We start from the raw sequence: 19,954 nt of genomic DNA on the forward strand, positions 1-19,954 counted from the left end.
GCACATTATGTCCTTGGCTAAAATAGGATTTCCAGGACAGGAAGGTGCATGAGACACTGTGTTTGCTGAAGACTCTTTAAGTGAAAGGTTGCAGAGCTCAGCATCAGTGAGGCCAATACAAATCTAAGATATTCTGAAAAAAAAAAAGCTAATTTCTAGATTCATTTTTCCCCACTAGATCTATTACAATTTTAATAAAAAATTAAAGCTGCATGTCTCATTTTACCAGTGTCAAAGGAGCTAGTCATCAACCATCTGTCCCACATCATAAAACTGCATAAAATCAAATAATTAATAAATATGCAAGGATTGCAATGAAGTTTAAGATGGATCAGGAGCTTAAGAAACAATTTTATTAAAACAATAAACTCCAAGGTCATGTTCAGATTTTGATTAAATCATAAAATATAAATTAAATTCTTTAAACTTGATACAAAGAATAAAAGATGATTATTTCAATGAAAGTACCACCTATCTGTGAAAATGAAACAAGTACAGAAACTGCAAGAATCAAAATAAAATAATAATAAAATGTCTACTTTGGCACAGCCTATATAATTAAATATTAGAAAACAATGATCTCTTGTTTTGAATTTCCTGAAACCAAATGGAAACTAAAGCTCATATCACTATTAATTCTGGCTCTATGGGATTAAAAACAACGGACCAAAGGAATAAAGTTGAACCAGTCAAACAAAACAGGGCGAATCCTTATTCTAAAACATGAGAGGAATATGATTGAAAAAACTAAATACCAAAAGTGTGTGTAAGTTAATAAAATTCTAAGCCTCTTACTTGACTGAACGGACCATCTCTTGGCCAAAGGGACCCCAGGGTGACCTTGAACACTGAGTTCTCAGCTGTGATGGGATAGATCAGACACACCTTGCTATACCCCCGCCCTCAATAACTAGGGTGAAGTTTTCTTCCCTTAAGGCTGAACAGAAACCAGCCCTTTCAAACTCCACTCTGATATCACCCAACCCCCTGATGCTACCCCTTCCTTCTTTGCCTGATAAGAGACCATTTACCATGGAGTGGCTCTGGCCACCCTATGGAGAATGTGCAGTGAGGGTTTTCGTGTCCTCTGCTTCACCTTTTGACGTCAGAGGGCTGGAAACTCCACCTTCAGGTCATGCTAATGCTGCCATTTTTTGTACATGGGACCCAGGAAGGGGCATGAAGCTCAATTGTGCATGCGTACATTTCTCCCTTCCTAAATATTAATGATGCTTCCTATAGCTTATTAAATATGTATATTAGGCCACCCTACTCAGCAAAATTCCTGTTCCCTTTGTGTCTGTTTCTGCTTCTGACAGGAAGTTATGCTTCTTAGCCTGTCAGAATGGCCACCCTCAAGGTGCAACTCTTTATGGGAAATACAGCTCTCCTTTCCAAACTCACGAACCTCGTCATTTTTCAGTTGGCACGTGAAAGCAATGCAAATGGAAAGATTTATTCAGAGGGAAAAAAAGAAATTATACTGAAATTTATTAATAAAAACAAAAACTAAGTGCGGGTTGAATGCTGAGGTTAGGTGCCTGGAATTATTTTTAGAAAACCCCATTAAATTGCACCTCCTCTGGGCAATAGAACTCTGGCTGCCTGGGGTGTGCATGAGGATCTCAGCATAGAAGTTCCCTTGCCCTGAGAAGTTCAGATGTGTCATCTTTCCCCACCCACCTCTAGGCTCCCTGAGGACAAGAAAGGGGCATGTATTGATATACAGGCAGTAAGTAGACAATTTAGAACCATATACACCTGACTGCAAACTGTCCACTTACACCTAGGTCACCAGTGCAGATGACTTCATCCTGTAAGCCTTGTCTTTCCCTTTCCTGGGATCTTATATGAAGGGTACATAATTCGGTGGCTGAGATGTGATGAAGTCCCTATCTGTGGCAAATATTATCAACTGGATCTTACTGATGATAACATGCATCAAACACTTTATAGAATTACTATGTTGCAAAGGAATGGCCAGGCTTCTCCAAAGGAATTCTTTTTTGCAATTGCCAACTCCCAGATTCAAATGATTTAAAAATCTTTATGACGCTAGTGGAAGATTCAACATGTCTTATTGTGTTAATATTTGAAGTTGCACTGCACCGTGTACAGTGCTATGAATGTTGCTGAATTGTGATATTTCAGGATGCACAATATGACCCCAAGTATAAGCGACCCTATAATAATTGGTACTGCCCACCATATTTTGAGTGCCTACTGTGCGTCCCTCAATATATGGCATATATATTCATTAGATTAAATCCTTATAATAATTCAGTAATTCAGACATTATTCTCAATATTGTATGTATGAGGACACTGATGCTCAGAGGGGTTAAGACGAAACTTGCTCGAGGAACATTTGACTAGTTAAGTAGCAGTACTAGGAAATGGACTGTGTATGCCAAACTCTAAAACTAAAACACACTCTCCATTTTTCTTTTTTTTTTGAGATGGAGTCTCACCCTTGTTGCCCAGGCTGGAGTGCAATGGCATGATCTTGGCTCACCACAACCTCTGCCTCCTCTCCACAACCTCACCTCCCACAGCCTCACCGCAACCTCGGCCTCCCAGGTTCAAGTGATTCTCCTGCCTCAGCCTCCCAAGTAGCTGAAATTACAGGCATGCCCCACCAGGTCTGGCTAGTTTTATATTTTTAGTAGAGACGGGGTTTCTCCATGTTGGCCAGGCTGGTCTCAAACTCCTGACCTCAGGTGATCCACCCACATTGGCCTCCCGAAGTGCTGGGATTACAGGCGTGAGGCACCGTGCCTGACTCTCCATTTGTTTAACTGACACTACTGTAGGGTCCTCTTGTGACTGGCATTAACCATGCGACTATTGTTATGTTCATATATTTCCAGTTCTACATTCAACACAGATTTGATTCCTCTTTACTCTGCGACAGATACACCAGAAACTATGAAGACTAAAGGCCCTTTTGGAATGTACACTATACTCCTTGAGGCAAGCATTATCTTTCTCTCTCACCACCATCATTATGCCTGATGCTCTCTGGCAAGACTGTCATTTAGAATTGGTTAAATTTCTGATTGAGCTCATAAGCACAGCCTCAGCCCATCCCAGCCCAGGTGTGGTAGCCCAGGACTGACTGGCTGAAACATCATCTCTCCTGAACCACTGATAAAGTGAATGGATACAGGAGGTAGAAAGCAATTATTTAGGCAGATAGTGTAAAAGAGTCCTTGGCAGAGCTTCCCTTTCAACAAAAAGTGGCCCAAGAAATCCTTTTTTTCTAATAAAAAGCAGCCTGAAAAATTGAGCTGCAAACATAGATAAGCAAGCTGGAAGCTTGTACAGGGGAATGCTGGCAGCTGTGCCAATAGAAAAGGGCTACCTGGGGGCCAGGCACGTCCAACATGGAGGCTCCATCTTCCCTGTTTGTGTTATCACGTGTACAGTAAAGGGATGGACAACATGGCACAGGTCAGGCAGAAAACTTACTTGCATAATAAAAGATTAGAGTGGGGGCTACCAGAAATTGACCCCTATGCAAATAGTGCACCTAGTCCTAGCCAGTTTTTCGTGCCCTAAGCAAATGGTACACCTGATTCAACCAACCTTCCGTGCCCTATGTAAATCAGACACCAGCTCCTCACCAGGCATCTATAAACCCCCCTGCATTCCACTGTGGATCCGGTGATCCATTCCTCCAGGACCCTCTTTCCAGCAGAGAGCTATTCTCTTTCTTACGCCTGTTAAACTTCCACTCTTTACTTCACTCTTTGTGTGTCTGTGTCCTTGACTTCCCTGGCCATGAGACAATGAACCTTGGGTATCACCCCAGACAATGAGGCTGCTTCAAATGGACTGGAGTATAATTACCAGCCCACTATGGAGATGACAATGTACTTCGTTGTCCTCCGTTGCTGGCTTAGCTTGGTTAACCAGTCTGCATAAACCATGGGTAAGAGCCAAAAACAGAGGTGGACTGAGTCCTTTGAGTGGGTTTTACATGATAGAAGAAGCAGCGTTAAGATCCCTGCATTCCTTCCCTTAACACTGGCCAATTAGCAAACCTGGGTTTGGGACACTACTGATGAAACTTAATTGTTCAGGGAGGTTGATTAACATATTACTTGGTTTCTCCCCATGAAGGCATCGGGCAATTGCATCAGAATTGATGCAATGCTACATGATCTCACCTAATTCAGTCTATTTTTTCATTGCCACTTTTTTTCTTTTTTTGAGACAGGGTCTTGCTCTGTGGCCCACGTTGGAGTGCAGTAGTGTGATCATGGCTCACTGCAACCTCAACCTCCTGGGCTGGGCTCAAGCAATCCTCCTGCCTCAGCCTCCTGAGTAGCTAGGACTACAGGTGTGTACCAGCATGCCTGGCTAACCATAAAAATGTTTTTTGTGGTGATAGGGTCTTGCTATGTTGCCCTTCTTCTTTTCTCTTTTTTCCTTTTTTTTTTTTTTTTTGAGACAGGGTCTCTGTCACTCAGGCTGGGGAGTGGAGTGCAGTGGTGCAATCATGGCTCACTGCAGCCTCGACCTCCTCAGGCTCAGGTGACTCTCCTACCTCAGCCTCCCGGGTAGCTGGATCTGCAAGTGTGCACCACCATGCCTGGCTACTTTTTTGCATTTTTTTTGTAGAGATGGGGTTTTGCTGTGTTACTCAGGGTGGTCTTGACCTCCTGGGCTCAAGCAATCCTCCTGCCTTGGCCTCCCAGATTCATTGCCATTCTTACTGATATATGAGTGTTGGTGTCAGAATGCATTTATCTCCAGAGATGAACACCACAATAACCATCAAGACCACCACTTAAACAAGCAACTCAACTATACAACAAGGCTATGAAAGAAAAGGCCTTTTATAAGATTTGTATTTCAATATATTACAAATCAGGGACAGATACAAGCTTTGTGGAAACTGAAGCTTATAAATTTTGCTATGTTTCCTTTAACAAAATAAGTACAAAATTACGAATATAAAATACCATTGCTCCACTATCCCTCGGGGGTCCCTTGAAGTTTCAGCTTTATTAGTTTCAGAGTAAATCTTCTGATTTCAATAAAAATCTAGATGATCTGGTTGTAGTTGACAAACTGACACTTTAAAAAAACTTGTATACTGAATAACTAACTAAAGATAGGCGTATTCATGTACTTAGAAGTAATGAAATGCTCTTCAAAAACATCTCAACAGATGCGAATAAAATGCTGGAAGTTCTGATGCTATGAAAAAGGAAATTCAACTTGCCCAGGTGTAACTTATTCCAACAAATCAAGTTTCTGAAGGTTTAATTAGCTTTCAAAGTTGTCTGAAGGCCTGGCACCATGACTCACGCCTGTAATCTCAGCACTTTGGGAGGCTGGGGTGGGGGTGGCTAGGTCAGGCTGGGGGAAATCACTTGAGGTTAGGAGTTCGAAACCAGCCTGGCCAACATGGTGAAACCCCGTCTCTACTAGAAATACAAAAATTATCCATGCATGGTGGCGGGCGCCTATAATCCCAGCTACTCAGGAGGCTGAGGGAGGAGAATCGCTTGAACCCGGGAGGTGGAGGTTGCAGTGAGCTGAGATTGCCCCACTGCACTCCAGCCTGAGTGACAGAGTGAGACTCTGTACACCCCACACCCCCACCAAAAAAAAGTTTTTTGAGCACTCGAGTTCCCATGACACGCCATCCAATTATCACATTCAAAAAAGGAGAAAATAAGAAGAAAGTGGATTCTCTCTGCTGGCAAGCTGTAGGGAAAAGAAAGAGAGATCAGACTGTCACTGTGCCTACATAGAAATGGAAGACATAAGAGACTCCATTTGGAAAAAGCCCTGTACCTTGAACAATTGCTTTGCAGAGATGTTGTTAATGTGTAGCTCTGCCCCAGCCACTTTGCCCCAACCTGGAGCTCACAAAAACACGTGTTGTATGAAATCAAGGTTTAAGGGATCTAGGGCTGTGCAGGACGTGCCTTGTTAACAAAATGTTAACAAGCAGTGTACTTGGTAAAAGTCATCGCCGTTCTCTAGTCTCAATAAACCAGGGGCACAATGCACTGCGGAAAGCCGCAGGGACCTCTGCCCTGGAAAGCGGGGTATTGTCCAAGGTTTCTCCCCATGTGATAGTCTGAAATATGGCCTCATGGGATGAGAAAGACCTCACCGTCCCCCAGCCCGACACCCGTAAAGCGTCTGTGCTGAGGTGGATTAGTAAAGAGGAAAGCCTCTTGCAGTTGAGATGGAGGAAGGCCACTGTCTCCTGCCTGCCCCTGGGAACTGAATGTCTCGGTATAAAACCCGATTGTACATTTGTTCAATTCTGAGATAGGAGAAAAATCGCCCTATGGTGGGAGGCGAGACATAGTTGCAGTAATGCTGTCTCTTGTTATTCTTTACTCTGCTGAGATGTTTGGGTGGAGAGAAGCATAAATCTGGCTTACGTAATGTCCAGTCACAGTACCTTCCCTTGAACTTATGACATAGATTTTTTTGCTCACATATTTTTTGCTGACCTTCTCCTTATTATCACCCTGCTCTCCCACTACATTCCTTTTTGCTGAAATAATGAAAATAATAATCAATAAAAACTGACGGAACTCAGAGGCCGGTGCCGGTGCAAGTCCTTGGTATGCTAAGCGCCGGTCCCCTGGGCCCACTGTTGTTTCTCTATACTTTGTATCTTATTTCTTTTCTCAGTCTCTCGTCCCACCCGGCTAGAAATACCCACAGGTGTGGAGGGGCAGGCCACCGCTTCACAAGCTGCTATCAGTGCACAGCCTATAAAGTAAAGGAGTCCAGCTGGAAACACGAGGAACATTAATGAATGCTGAGTCACACAAGCAGTTGTTTAAGGAAGACAAAGAGACAAATCAGGACAAATAAACATCATGGGAGGGTGGTGGAGGAGAGAAACATTAATTTTTGTAAGAATGATGAAGAATAACAAAGAGAAGGTCGCTTTGATAAAATCACATGTCAAAGGAACATTTATGGAGGGTTGTTCTCCAAGTATCTGGCCCAACGTGGTTCACAGAGAAACCCAGTAATGCTCTTTGGAACCGGGCTGGAGCACAGCATACGTTGTGACAAATGGTACCATATCCAGCTGCAGGCAGGTGTCTACCGCAGTTCCTGAAGGAATGTTAGATTTAGCTAACTTAAAATTCTTAATTAGAGATCTGGAAACGAATGTTAATGAGATTTTTACATGATATTAGATTTGGACCTATTGTAAGCACAAGCGAACATGTGGAAATCGATGGACCTGCCTACAATTACACAATTTATTTAAGGAAAACCTCTGACCAGATGTTACGCTCTCCATGGCCACTGAAAATAGAAGACACACAGAGGGATTAAGTTTAAACTGATTCCAGGAAATATTTAAATAAGATATGATAATAAGACAGAAGAGCTGGCCCTGAGAAAATGTTGCCATGGGAACGTCTATTTTTTTCTTCCCTGTGATGTTTTAAATTAGAATCCATATCCATCAGGGTTGGAAACCCTCAGTGCACATAACCCAAAGCAGTATCACTGGTCTTTGGCACCTCCTCCTCCCAAGGGGACTCTTCCGTGGTGGGTCATCCATGACTCAAGGTTTGCTTTTGTGCATCTACAATTACAGCACAATACTTTCCTCTGTTGTTTCACCAAGGTTTGGGTACGAGAGAAAATGAAGTTCGAGGCTCAGCTTCTGTCTCAACAACCATCAGGATTCATTCTTCTCTTCTTTCTCAAAAATATCACCACCATGTGCCTTTCACTGGCTTGAAGTTTAAAGCACATTTATAAGAAATTAGGAGAGCAGCTTATGTGGTATTAAATATTTTAACAGAATGTGGTTGACCATTTAGACTAAACACATAGCTACACCAACACTTAGAAATAGCTCCCAGTGTATTTTCATTACCCTTGCCCTCAACAAGCCAGTGAGGCATCAGAGAAAGGTTAATTCCCAAGTGACACATCAGACAAGGAGAATGACCGAGGATAAATATTTTCACCCAGTGCCCTGGGATCATTACCTATTTAGTTTAGTGTCACCTTCCGCTTATTAGAATAACCTAGTGGAGACTTGAAGATTCCTTTAAAGATAGGACGTTTAAGGGGAAGGTCAGTGCAGGTGTTGAATTTAGGGAGGATTAATGGCTTGGTCGCTGTATATGGGAAGCACTGAGCAGGCGTGCCTGTGATCAAAACACAATGAATGCGTCGCTGAAGTACACTTGCAGAAAGTCATTGTTTGGCAACTAAGTTGTCACCCAATAAACTTACCTACAGGCAAAAAATATACTGAGGGCATTAGCACAGAAACATGTTGTGATATTGCTCTCAGTACAAGAAGGAGCCCAAATATCTGTCAAAAAGCCTACTCACTTAATTAGATCACGACATACTTGACTCATCAATTTTCCAGACCAGTTGTCATCCAAGTGTGGTCCCTGGAACCCCAGCATCAAGCAGCAGCAACTGGTTACTTGTTAGACATGCCCATTTTTGGACCGTACTCCGGACCTCCTGGCACTAAAATTCAGAGGGTGAGGCCCAGAAATCTGTTTTAACAGGCCTTCCTTCCAGGTGATTCAGATGCATGCAAAAGTTTGAGAATGACAGTCATAGATGACTATCACATGTTTTCCATATCACCTGCTTGCAGAATCAAGAGACAATCATGGACTGAGTAGTTTGGAGGTAGTTCAGGTCAAGGATATCAATTATTTTTTATTTCTTTTAAGGCACCTGCTTGTTAAAATTTCTCCAATGAGCTCTAGAAAGTCTTTCCAAGCATTCCTCCTGGCCACCTCCCCAACTCCAATTCTTAGCAGTCCCAGATTCTAAACAGGCAGTCAGATTGTTAAGGTCTTTGCTGGTGAGAAGGGAGTCAAGGCCAGCAGCATGACTCATGTCGTCCATCTGTAAGGCATCCATTGGTGGGAGTGAACGATATTATGCTTGTTTTTTACCAGCCACTTAACAAGAATTCACTGTTTATCTTTCTTATGAATTCAGTCTCCTAAGGTTTTGAGGGATATTTTTAAAACGTTACGACTTTTTAAAATGAAGAGTAATATTTAACATCTACTAGTAAGCACCATACAACTGCTGAGTTTACCTGCCTGTATACATGCACAGTTCAGTGAGAATAACAAAAGATAAAAAGAAATTTCAAGATGTCTGTGGCGAGCCATTTCTCCTACCCTTTCCCACCCATGTTTATACAGCAGAGGTGAACCAAATCAGTCTCAAAAAAGCTTTATTAAGGAGACTTTTAAGAAGCAGTTAGTGCAATCTTCAAGCATCAGTGTATTCATTTCCTGTATTTTCCATAATGAATGACCACAATCTGAGTGGTTTAAGACAACAGAAATGGATTCTTTCACAGTTCTCCTGGCCAGAAGTCCAAAATCAAGGTGTTTCCAGGGCCACACTCCCTCCAGAGGCTCTAGGAGAGAATCCATTCCTAGTCCCTTCCAGTTTCTAGTGGCTCTGGGTATTCCTTGACTTACAACCACATCAATCTAATCTCTGCCTCCATGGTTACACTGCCCACTTGTCTTCTCTCTTCTCTGCATGTCTTGTATGAGGACACTTGTTATTGGATTTCGGGCCCACAAGAATAATCCAGGATGATCTCTTCCTCTCAAGCTCCTTAACTTAATGACATCTGCAAAGACTCTTTTTCCAAATAAGCTAACATACACAGGTTCTGAGATTAGGATGTGGTCATATCTTTTTGGGTGACCATCATTCAACCCACTGCAGTCAGCATAACGTAAAACATGCAAGTTCGGCTATTCTCTTGAGATCAGAACTGTTATCATCAAACTACAGCTGATGTGTGTGGGTGTTTGTTGGGGTTCTCTTTTCACAGGATAAATATATTCCCTTTGGAACTCTAGGTCAGTGTGTTTTTTATTTGCATTAGAAAAATTTTAAGAGGAGAGATGCTCTTTCAAAAATACTTCAAAAGAAGATCAAGAGATTAGAGGTGGGGATAAATATAGACATTGATGTAAGAAGTGCTGCAGTAGACAGGAGACATTTTGTTCTTAGTTCCTTTACTTACGTTTATATTTCGTTTATTTATTTAGATGTTCAACAAATAAGAATTGACTGTGTGTGTATTTGTTCAAAGTAATGGTGGAACACAAACCAAGAACTAGACTTAGTGGGTTCAAAAACACATACTACTTTTGTGCCCCAAGGCCCAAACTGAGGTTCAATTTATCTGCTGCAGTTTCCTCATCTATAAAACACAGAGTAATAAGAGTACCTAAGTGTGGGGTGTAGGGAGGATCAAATAAATTTAGTAAGCAGCTAGAATGCTCAGCACATAGAGAGCAAGTAGTGTTTGTTAAATAAGTAATATAAACATGCCAGCCTCTGTGCTAGCTTTTAGGATGAACAAAATAAATGGAAGAGTGCATTACACTAGAAAAAAACTTCAAAAAGCACGAATGGACCCAACTGAAGTGCTGCAAATGAAATGAACGAGGGGCATAGTTGGAGTTGAAGGGTGTGTAACCGGGAGGCCCTATCTTAGACAATGTGGGGAGGGGATGCCTCTAATGAGGTGGCATTTAATCTGAACCCTAAAGAATAAATAAGTGATGGAGGAACATCAAGGCTGAGAGATGTTGTTTCTTGATAAATCAGGTTGTTTTACAGTTTACGATGATGAGTCAAGGGTCAGGGTCATTTATCCCATTGAGTGAGTGATTAAATGTTGTGTGTGTTTCAATAGAATCTAGACTAGAGGGGGTGGAAATAGGCAGAAAATTCTCCTGAACTATAAAGAAATATCCCATGCAGAGGAAAACACTTAGATATGTATTTCTTAACCTACTGGAGCAAGAGGATCCTCAAATTATCTTGAAGAGATGCCTTTCTCTGCAAAGAGCCACCCCTGGGCTGGTGAGTCTCCAGGAATATAAATCACCCTCAATGTCAATTTCACTTCTTCATAGGTTTATTGAACACCCACTGCGTGCTGGGCAGCCAGTGTGCCCTGCCTTAGGGGCTGCAGAGACCCTGCTTTCTAGCAGCTCAGGGCCTGTGACAAAACACTAGGTCACATGGCCTTGTAGTAGCAGACACATATGATATTCTAAAGACATGTCAATTGCAGGTTATAATAATTTAGTATAGATTAGATTTTCCTTCAAATTTCCCTTCTTACGGCATCCATGCCAGTTAGCAATTGTGCCATTCACATCTTTTCCTAAATCTCCATGAAGAGTGATGTCAAAAACCTTAGGCACCTTCCTGAATCTCTCTGTTATCTCTCTGTACCTAAGTGGTAAAACTTATATTGTGATTATTACTAGTATCACTAGGAAACCTCTTAAATCAAAACAAAATAAAAGCAAAGAAAACTAACAATCACCTGCATGCCAGAGTGGCACCACTACGAATTAGCATATGATTTAGGGCAAGTGGTTGTTCTCTTTAGGCCTCAGTTTTCCTCACGGTTAAAATGAGTACGTTGGGCTGGAGCGGTGGCTCATGCCTGTAATCCCAGCACTTTGGGAGGCTGAGGCGGGCGGATCACCTGAGGTCAGGAGTTCGAGACCAGCCTGGCCAACAAGGCGAAACCCTGTCTCTACTAAAAAAATACAAATATTAGCTGGGTGTGGTGGCGGGTGCCTGTAATCCCAGCTACTCAGGAGGCTGAGGCAGGAAAATTGCTTGAACCCGGGAGTAGGAGGTTGCAGTGAGCCGAGATTGCACCACTGCACTCCAGCCTGGACAACAAGAGTGAGACTCCATCTCAAAAAAGAAAAAAAAAAGAATACATTGAAGGTAATGAGTTGTTCTCCAGTTGTAAATCTGTAGAACTCTATGTATCTAAATACCTCAGTGCTTATGTTGATCTGGGGCTTGTCAAATGGTCCTGTTTGTCATGCTTTGCGGGGAAAGAACCACAAAAGGGTTGAAATTAAAGGGGCTGGGGGCTTTGCTGACAAGGTTTTCTTCCATTGGTGAAACTCAAGCTCGAAGAACTTACTTTAAATAGTTATTCAAAGGGCATAGGAAGCAGATGGCTAAGTGTGGGTTCCAAGTCACTGGCTTGGGAAAGAACCCTCATACAATTAAGGTAAAATCTGGAGATTTGGATTTTTTTCCAATTGATTTAGGACATAGGAAGCTTTGATGAAAATCTGACTAAGTGGTGAGGTAATCAATGATTACCCACGTACAGGTGTGGATGGAGCTGCAATCGATTCGCCATTTTGTTTTATTCTTTCCCAATTTATTTCATTTTTTTTTCCTTCCCCTTTCTTTTCCCCTTACCCGCTTTCTCTTGTGAGGCCAGCTGGTGGCAGCTCTTGTAAGAGGCACCAACTCCTTTCTGGTTCAGGGGTTGTATTCTTTTACTTAGCACTTGCCTGCTGTCTTTATTACTATGTATCTTGCCCCCAGCCTCCTCAGCTGAAAACTAAGATCGCTGCTGTTTCTTTTTCTAAACTTGAAACCAAAGGCTAACCTGATTAGGCCTGCCAAACATAAATGGCCTCACTTGCTTTTAGTTGCTTGCTTCTACTTGATTTTAAAACCTACATGGCTGGCTGGGCACTAGTGGCTCACAGCTATAATTGCAGCACTTTGAGAGGCTGAGGGGGGAGGATCACTTGTAGGCCAGGAGTTTGAGACCAGCCTGAGCAACAAAGCAAGACCCCTGTCTCTGCAATAAAAATAAAAATAATTAGCTAGGCATGGTGGGGTGCACCTATAGTCCCAGCTACTCGGGAGGCTGAGGAGGATGACTTTGGCCCAGGAGTTAGCGGCCTCAGTGAATTATCTTCATGTCACTGCATGCCAGCCTGGGCAACATAGTGAGACTCTGTCTCTAAAATAAAACCAAACAAACCCCTACGTAGCTAAAGTTGCATGGGCAAATAATATATAACTAAACTTTACAAGCTTCTATATAGATAATATCTCTGATTATAGGTTATCATGGTAATGGCCACTTGAGTTGTATTTTCAGGAACTTGGGGTCAGCTCTTGTCCAGTTTAAGCCAGCTGAGACCAGCGACCCTCCAAATGGGACTGTGTGACTGCTCCATGGGTGACCGCTGGGTATCACAGGGCCAAAACCCCACCATCAGATCACGCTAATAATTCCATTTTGCAAACATGAGTCCTATGAAGAGCCACGAGGCTTGACTACACTTGCTCAGATCACCAGTTCTCACACTTTCCTTACCCCCTTCTCTATGCCTTGGATTGCCTTGTTCTTTTATCCCATAAATGTCGCTCAACCCTGTCTTTGGAGAGTTGGGTTTGGGATTTCTTCTCCTGTCTCCTTGCTTTGCTGCCTGGTGAATAAACCCTTTCTTTGCTGCAAACCTCGTCACAGTGATTGGCATACTGTGTGACAGGCAGAACAAGCCTGGCTGGGTAACACACTCACTGGAATATCATACAAATTAATAGCAACAAACAGATGTTTGAAATTATCATTATATTTTCATGGCCCTCAGAAAGAGTTTTAACCTTAACTATGTCCAGTGTTGTTATAGCTGGGGAGGGAGAGACTTTTATTGCAGCAGAGCAACCAGCTGTGTGTGACCGTGGAGGGACATGTGGTTGACTGGCTTTGTTCTGGATCAGCAAGTACTTCTCTAAGGGGACTGGAGAGACAAGAAGGAAGAGGGCATTTCTCTCTCCTCTCTTGCTTTCATTGCTGCCGGATTCTGCACACTGGGTGCTGCCAGGCTGTGGCTGCTCACGCCTGTGGGGACAACAGTGCCCTGTGTCTGGTCCAGCCAGTTAACCAGGGAGCCTGATTTTCAATTTGATGATTCATGGCTTCCTTGCCTGGGGAATTTTCAGATTGAAAGAAAGACACCTGACAGATTTATGGATGTTTTAATAAACACAGGCAAGGCAAAGTTGGCTTCTGAGCTAACACATGGATATAAATACCAGATTGATAAAACCTGGAAAGCACAGGCCGTATCTAATGATCCGCAGCGTCTGGCTATGCTGTTTCAGGTGGTGCTTTGCAGGGTGGGCCAGCAGCAGCAGAATCTCCTGGGGGCCTCACAGAAATGCACAAGCTGGTGCGCTGGCTCGCACCCGTAATCCCAGCACTTTGGGAAACTGGGGTGAGAGAGCTGTCTGAGCCCAGGAGTTTGAGGCTGCAGTGAGCTATGATCGGGCCATTGCACTCCAGCCTGGGCAACATAGCGAGACCCTGTCTTAAGAAAAAAATGGAAATGCACATTCTTGGGCCCCATCCTAGACCTGCTGACTTGGAAATTCTGGGGTTGATACCAGCAATCAGTGCTTAGACCAGTTCTCCAGGCAACCCTGAGGCAAACTTAAATTTGAAAACCCCCGGTGTAAAGGAGTTTGGATTCATTCTCTCTGCTGCACCTCTGCACTTGCCACCATACACCTGTAAATTCCTCTTACCCTCCATGGCCACCTGGCCAACCCCAGGAAGATGCTGCTGGAGCCCTTCCTCCTCAGGCTGGATTAGGGGTGTCCCGTCTAGGCAGTTACAGAGTGACCAGCACGTACCCTCATGTGGCAATGAGTACACTGACCTGTATTTTAACTATCTGATTCTCACCTCCCTTAACACCTGTAATCATCTGCGGGCAGAAGCCTGGTCTTAATCATCCCCTTTGCCCTCATGTCCAACAAGCTACCTGGCCCAGAGTCAGTGCATGGATATATATGGCATATGTATGATATATATGGTGAGGGAGAAAGAAGAGAGATTTCATTTAAAAAAATAAAATAAAATTTAAAATACCGAGAAGACAGTCATTACTGTACATAGCAGGAATCTCCAAGACGCAGGCCACAGACATGTACCAGTCTGTGGCCTATTAGGAACTGGGCCACACACTAGGAGATGAGTATGGGCGAGCAAGCGAAGCCTCATCTGTATTTACGGCTGCTCCCCATTGCTCTCATTACTGCCTGAGCTCTGCCTCCTGTCAGATCAGCAGCAGCATTAGATTTTCATAGGAGCACAAACCCTATTGTGAACTGCGTTTGTGAAGGATCTAGGTTGCGTGCTCCTTATAAGAATCTAATGCCTGATGATCTGTCACTGTCTTGCATCATCCCCAGATGGGACCATCTAGTGGCAGGAAAATAAGCCCAGGACTCCCACTGCTTCTACATTATGGTGAGTTGTATAATTATTTCATTATATATTATAATGTAATAACAATAGAAATAAACACTTTGGGAGGCCGAAGCGGGCGGATCACAAGGTCAGTAGATTGAGACCATCCTGGCTAACATGGTGAAACCCCGTCTCTACTAAAAATACAAAAAAATTAGCCAGGTGTGGTGGCGGGCACCTGTAGTCTCAGCTACTCGGGAGGCGGAGGCAGGGGAATGGTGTGAACCCAGGAGGGAGAGCTTGCAGTGAGCTGAGATGGTGCCACTGCACTCCAGCCTGGGCGACAGAGCGAGACTCTGTCTCATTAAAAAAAAAAAGAAGGAAAGTGCACAATAAATGTAATGCACTTGAATCATCCAGAAACCACCCCCTCCTCTTCTCCCCATCGCAGAAAAATTGTCTTCCACAAAACTGGTCCCTGGTGCCAAAAGGGGACTGCTGGAAATGGCATTATCTGTAGAAAGAAAAAAAAATCTGAATATTTCCCCTCATGAGAAGAAGCATGAAGCAGCCCATTGACACCTGGGTTTGAATTCTCTCACAGAGCTGTACTGCCTTAAGAAATTCAATTCACCTCTCTTAGTCTCAGTCTCTGCATCTATAAAATGGAGATATTACTTTCTGCAGCAGTTTTGTCCGGGAAGAAGTGAGGAGCACCTCTGCCCGGCCGCCCCGTCCGGGAAGAAGTGAGGAGCGCCTCTGCCGGGCCACCCCTTCTGGGAAGTGAGGAGCGCCTCTGCCCGGCCACCCATCGTCTGGGAAGTGGGGAGCGCCTCTGCCCGGCCGCCCCGTCCGGGAAGAAGTGAGGAGCGCCTCTGCCCGGCCGCCCCGTCCGGGAAGAAGTGAGGAGCGCCTCTGCCCGGCCGCCCCGTCCGGGAAGAAGTGAGGAGCGCCTCTGCCCGGCCGCCCCGTCCGGGAAGAAGTGAGGAGCGCCTCTGCCCGGCCGCCCCGTCCGGGAAGAAGTGAGGAGCGCCTCTGCCCGGCCGCCCCGTCCGGGAAGAAGTGAGGAGCGCCTCTGCCCGGCCGCCCCGTCTGGGAAGTGAGGAGCACCTCTGCCCGGCCACCCATCGTCTGGGAAGTGAGGAGCGCCTCTGCCTGGCCGCCCCGTCTGGGAAGAAGTGAGGAGCGCCTCTGCCCGGCCACCCCGTCTGGGAAGAAGTGAGGAGCATCTCTGCCTGGCCGCCCCGTCTGGGAAGAAATGAGCAACGCGTCTACCCGGTCGCCCTGTCTGGGAAGTGAGGAGCGCCTCTGCCTGGCCGCCCCGTCTGGGAAGAAATGAGGAGCACCTCTGCCCGGCCGCCCCATCTGGGAAGAAGTGAGGAGCACCTCTGCCCGGCCGCCCCGTCTGGGAAGAAGTGAGGAGCACCTCTGCCCGGCCGCCCCATCTGGGAAGAAGTGAGGAGCATCTCTGCCTGGCCGCCCCGTCTGGGAAGTGGAGAGCGCCTCTGCCCGGCCGCCCCATCTGGGATGTGGGGAGCGCCTCTGCCTGACCGCCCCGTCTGGGAGGTCTACCACGGAGGCCAGAAGCAATGTGGGGGCTGGAAGTGGTGGCTCACGCCTGTGGTCCCGGCACTCTGGGGGGCCAAGGCGGGTTGATCACTTCAGGCTAGGAGTTCGAGACCAGTCTGGCCAACATGGCGAAACATGAAAAATACAACAGACAAACCAACCAACCAACTCAGTGACAATAAAACAGGTCTACCCTGGAGTCATACTCTAATTTTTTCTATTTTCCTCCCTTTCTGATCCTTTATCCCACTTTCTTTTTCTTCCTCTTCCTTCTCCTTCTTTGTCAAATAGAAGATTGAGTTATTATCACTGATCCATATAAAGTCCCTCTCTCATTTATTTTAATTCCCACCCCCCATTTCTATTCCCCGACTTCCCATGTGCAACTTTCCTAATATGTTTGATAGGCATCTTTTTGTTTGTATGTATTTTTAGAAAATGTTTATTGTTTTGTGTGCAAAAAAATTAATAAAAATAAATAAATAAATAAATAAAACCTTAAAAAAAAAAAGAAAGTTATAAATAATGTATAGCAGTATCTGGCATGTAACAGGTGTTAACCTTAAGGGAAACTGACATTATTATTTACCAGTTAGGGTTTATTCACCATGTAGTTGAGAGCCATTTATTTTCTTCTCTCCTTTCTTTTTTTTTTATTTTTATAGAAATGGGGTCTTGCTATGTTGACCAGGCCGGCCTTGAACTTCTGGCCTCAAGTGATCCACCTGCCTCAGCCTCCCTATTAGCTGGGACTACAGGCATGTGCCACTGCCAATTTATGCTTTTAAAAAATAAAACTGTGGCTCCCCTGAAGCCCCTAACTTCCTATAGAATTTTAAAGAAAGATGCCTTGATATTTCAAAATAAAAAACCTTTCGATTAGTTTCCGAAGAGATGATTCACTAGAATTTAAATTACCTGTGAGTGCCTTTTATAGATTAAAATTGCAAGCAAACAGGATGACTCCGTGTGTATATGTCTGGGTTTCAGAGAAAGAGAGAGATGGGGCAATTTTAACCTAAATTTGCTTATTTTCTGTAAGTCTTTTCTAAAGCAGAGATTTTTTCCAGACATTTTGCACTTGCTTTCTCTGTTGAAGATACCAACTATGATTCACAGAAGGTGAAAACGAAATGACATTTATGTCTTTCCTGAGAGTTGTTCAATAAGTAGATGACTTCTTGCAAATGTGCCTGCTTTGATGAATCCCCAAGCTAAGCAAATAAGAGTAAGGGTCATGAACTGAGTGCTGAGCAAACACTAGGGAACTGATTGTCAGCCTAACCCAAAGAGAGAGAGAGAGAGAGAGATATATATATATAGCATACCCCAAATGCCGAGTAACCTCAATAAAAATCCCTTTGGCTTCCTACTTTCTGCTGTTTATTCCTGCCCTTCTGAGGCACGTGATTGACCAGAGCAGGACAGATGGCATCCTCTCTCCCAGGAATGCATATTGGGGACTGAACAGCAGTCAGCACATCCCATGGTGGAGGCTGGTCTCATGCACAGTGGAGATGTATACCTAGGAATGTCATCTTCCACTCACCATTTATATAGAGGCATAGAGAGAGTTGGTTTGCAGAGGAAACTGAGGCACAGCTGAAGACACAGAACTGCTAGGATCCTAATGGCTTTCCACGTTCCAGTGAGGGCCCTCCATAAGCCTGGCTCTCTTCCAGCCCTTGGATTGCCTGAGATACCTCACTATCACGCCACCAATCTGCCCTTTTGCTTACGCTACCTCCAGGTGGTTTCCAAAACTGCTATCCACAGAAGCCGTAGTAATGTTCTGTTAACAATAAATGCATGCAAATAATTTAACATTGAGAAACAAGATCAATATGAAGGGAATGGACTATGTCTGTGTATAATTAATTGTTCAGTTATAGAAGAAGATGTCTTAAAATGAAGCTGTCTATTCAAATAATTCCTGTAGAATGGGCTAATACTACTAAGATCTGAACGAGAGATTAAACTGGACCAATGAACTGAACAAATTTGCCACTTTTGGGTTTTGAATAGAAACAAAAGTGAGTTTTTTAGCATGTCACCAGTGGGAAAGGTATGGCAATCAGCTTTTTTGATGCTCTCACCTCCACAATTCAAGGATTGAGGTGTAGTCTAGTATAAGGGATGCTATTTCCTTCTCCTACATTTCATAAAACTACCTTTAAGGGGGGAAGCTGGAGTGGGAATAAGTGCTCTGATCTGGGAATGGGGGAGCAATTCAATGTAAATTGCTGCCTTTTAATTCATTTGATATTGCCTTGGAAGAAATGATAGGAGAGACCACAGGAAACATTATATAGAAAAACAATAACTCCCACTTAATTTTGACCAGTTGCTGCTCATTACCCCAACATGCTAAATCGAACACCAGTATTGAAAACCAACAACATGGGGCAAAATGAATGCAAAGCGACCACGGCTACGTGATACTGTCTTAAGATACATAAATTGTTGTCAATACAAGACCCAATTCAGTTACGTCTCCATTGTGACATGATTCCATGGAGCAGGGTTGGCCTTGGACCAAATCTGGCTGTGCCTTATTTTGTGCAGCCTGTGAGCTGAGAATGGTTTTTGTGTAGAAATATAAAGAAGATTGAGAATAAAACCAGAAGAATAACATTTTGTGACACATGTTAAACATATAAAATTCAAATTTCCATATCCATACATGTAAAGTTTCCTGGGACACAGCAACACCCCTTTGTTTACGTGTTGTCCGTGGTGGTCTTTGTACTACAACAGAGCTGAATAGTCTCAACAGAGACCTTGCGATGGCAAAGCCTAAAATATTTGCTCTCAGGCCCTTAACAGAAAAACAGTCGCCACCTCTCTGCCATAGAATCTTAGCTCTCCGTGTAACACCCATCTGCTCTCAAGCCTCATGGGTCCTGAAGGACAGAATTCATGTCTATTGTATTAGTGCTGTTTCTGTAACATGCAACACAAAGCTTTAAATAAAGCTGGCATTAATATAGATTTGTCAAATGACTGAATCATCAACAACTAACTTTTGGGCATTTTGCTAGTCACACAGATACAAAGATATATTGGGTTGGTGCAAAAGTAATTGCGTTTTTTGCCATTTAAAAGTAATGGCGGCTGGGCGCGGTGGCTCATGCCTGTAATTCCAGCACTTTGGGAGGCTGAGGTGGGTGGATCACCTGAGGCTGAGAGTTTGAGACCAGCCTGACCAACATGGAGAAACCCCGTCTCTACTAAAAAATACAAAATTAGTCTGGCGTGGTGGTGCATGCCTGTAATCCCAGCCACTTGGGAGGCTGAGGCAGGAGAATCTCTTGAACCT

At 43.9% G+C, this 19,954-nt stretch overlaps 1 protein-coding gene across 3 annotated transcripts in view; it reads right to left on the minus strand.

The window, feature by feature from the left end:
- The window catches only part of CHRM3 (cholinergic receptor muscarinic 3), a 529,115-nt gene that overhangs the window by 23,196 nt on the left and 485,965 nt on the right, over positions 1-19,954 (minus strand). The window lies entirely within an intron of this gene.

The sequence above is a fragment of the Nomascus leucogenys genome, chromosome 5, assembly GCF_006542625.1.
Source record: "Nomascus leucogenys isolate Asia chromosome 5, Asia_NLE_v1, whole genome shotgun sequence".
Taxonomy (NCBI): domain Eukaryota; kingdom Metazoa; phylum Chordata; class Mammalia; order Primates; family Hylobatidae; genus Nomascus; species Nomascus leucogenys.